Source organism: Amblyomma mixtum, chromosome 6 (genome assembly GCF_055824585.1).
Source record: "Amblyomma mixtum isolate Tamu chromosome 6, ASM5582458v1, whole genome shotgun sequence".
Taxonomy (NCBI): Eukaryota; Metazoa; Arthropoda; class Arachnida; order Ixodida; family Ixodidae; genus Amblyomma; species Amblyomma mixtum.
Window position 1 is genome coordinate 86,627,329 of NC_143017.1, and position 2,834 is coordinate 86,630,162.

Consider the following 2,834-nt stretch of genomic DNA (forward strand, 5'->3'; position numbering starts at 1 on the left):
CGCAGCGGGCGGTGCAAGTGGCGGTGGACGTCGACCCCAAGGAGCTGGCAATGCGGATCGGCACATCGAAACGGTGAGTTTCCTTGGTCGCATTGTTCACGTCCCTGTTCATGTGTTCGAGCCGGTAGGAGAGCCGAGGGGTACGGAAGGTATGGAGGGCCATCTATGTCGACCCACACTTGATTGGAGGTACCAATTGGAATTAGAGAAGGCGCGCTTAGCGGACCTGCAGGCGCAGCTCGCACAAATCAATGGTGGGAAGGCGCTGGTCTTCGAGGCAAAACCTCCTGATTTTAAGGTGGTGAGAGCAAAGAGCCAGCAGCTAGCGCTGGAGCTGGTTATGCTCAAGGAGGCTAGAAGAGCTAGTGACCTAGCCAGGGAGAACTCCGAGTTCCGGGAGGTGAGGCCGCCTGCGCCGGAAGGCAAAGGCTTCTGCTCGTCGGGAACAGGTCAGGGAAAGAGCAGCCAGGACGCCGTAAGCAATCAGACGGTATGCGCGAACGCCTCTTCGTTCGGGAAGAGGGCAAAAAGCCCAGGGGGTGAGGGCGAGATTCCTGAGGGGCGCGAGGGTGTCACAGATTTTCCGCCATCGCGGGCGGCTCGTAACGAAAGGGAGCAGCCAAATTCTGATGATCTGGGGGTAATCAAGACCAAATTGTCCGGTAACAAACAGGACAGCGGTCAAATTCTTGTAGGCGAAACATTCGAGGGCGGGAGTTCGGGAGTAAAAACCCGGTCGCAAGCAAGCTGCGAAAAAGAGGAGTCCGTTCGGTATGAAACGGCCAGCAACGAAAGACGTAAGGTCGGGGAGCTGGCGCCAGGAGGAGAGCTAACTTTGCCGCAACGGCACACTGTGCCGAGCATAGGGCAGGAAGAGCCCTGTAACTTTACTGATGGAAAAAGCCTTTCACCCGAGGCAGAGAACGGAGGCGGGCCTGCTGGGCCGACTAGGCAAAGTACAGCGCAGTGGTCAAACGCACCCAATGGGTGTCCGATCAGGTCAGGTGAGGACAGGGAGATGCGTGGGGACTGGCCGAAAGGCAAATTCGGGGCAGGTGACTGCGAGGAAGCTCATGCCGCCTCAGACGGGGCCACGAAACCGGCAGGAGCAGATCAATCAGGGAGCGGCAATTTTAAGGTTTGCCCGTGCATTAAAGGTGCAGATGGCTCTAAGCAAGGCTTAGTAGCAGGAGGTAGGTGCGTGACTTTTGCTTTAAAAGCAGACGCGTGGAACAGTGTGTTCCGGGCTGCAGTACACCAGACCAAGTGTAGCAAAACCGGCCGCAGTGGTGTGGTTGGACTGAGCAGGGGTTATGCTCCGTACGCAGCGCGCAGTTCGTACTGGCGCGCAGGAGAAAGCGGGCCCTCAAGGGCATCGCATTGTCGGGGGTCTGGACCCATCGAGGACCAGGACGTTTTTGATCCTGGGGGAAACCAGAGTTCACGCCCCGTTGTGCCACTGGCCTAATGAACCAAGCGACCGTTAGGCGGTAGTCGTGTTGATTAGTAACACGTGAGGGCTCGAATGCACACAGGGACACTCAGTGCGACTAAGGAGGCTCACGCGGCCACTTGCGGACCTCGTACGAGTGCTTCAGTGGGGAGTGTCTGTGTGTATGTGTGCTCATTCGCGAGCAGGACGAGAGTGTGCGTGCAGGGGTAACTGGTCGCATCGAAACAACTTGGACTTCGGTCAAGACGCGGTGTTTGAATGTGTGAAACGCGTACGCGCGTGTGTGGCACTGACTGTAAGCACAGCCAATGGACCTGGACACCCGTGATGCAAACACAGCATGCTTGAAACCTTTTTTCTTTTGGAATGTGGGGTGTGGTTTTATTGTTGGTATTAACAATGACGCCGTTTTGGAGTGTAGTGTACGCGTGTAGCAGTACATTGCCCTCAGAGTGATTTTGTAAGTTGGACTGATCCCTTGTTATAATTCTAAAAGTGACATTTAGGTCCTTTTTAGAATCTTGGGAGGGGCGTGTAAGGAATCAGTAGGCTTTTGCCGATGCCAAGACGGCGTTTGCGGCGATCGCCGGCACCCGGCGTATTGTGTGAAACCTAAATGGGGACGGAGGCAGTCTGCTTTCGTTTTGGGAGGCAATTACGAACGTCCGTTTTTTTTTTTTTTTTGGGGGGGGGGGGGTCCCGTCGCTGCCGGAGGCCCCAGCGGGCGGCAGCGGGTGACGCGCAAGGCAGACAGCAGCTAGCAGCAGCCAGGGAGGGAGCGGCCGGCGCACCCAATGCCTCCCATTGTCCCCTTTTTGGGGAAGGACGCGTGTTTCTGGCCGGGGCCGCTTGGTGCCAGTGAACAAAGAACCAAGAGCGTAAAAAGGTCAAGCCGCCGTTTCATCTTACGCCGACAGCGCGGCTTCACAGACACCACCGGACAGAACGAGCACAGCCACCTGCTTAATTGGGGACAGTGGCGGCCATCTCGACTTATGTCGCCGCCCCGACCCCGGAGGACAACTGGTGGCTTCGGCAGTCCATTGTGATCCGACTCTTATCGGAAAGTGGATCTGCGCTCCCGGGCGAGGTTTGCAACAGTCGCAGCTGGGTTGGGGCCGACAATTGCCCTAGTGCCGGGAAGCGTCAAGGTCACGGGGACTGGGGAGAGAAACGTACCCGTGGCAGTGTTTTGACATGTTGTTCTTATGTGTTTTGCTTTTTCTTTCCATAGGGGAGAGAGTTTGTTTACTACGGTGGAAGTGTGGGGCGGGGCACGTAACCCGGGGGGCCAATCCGTATGTGTGTGAATTCTCGGAATGTACTGTGTTTTAAGGGAAAAGGATGCCCTTTTTACAATATGTACATTTGAGAGAGAGTT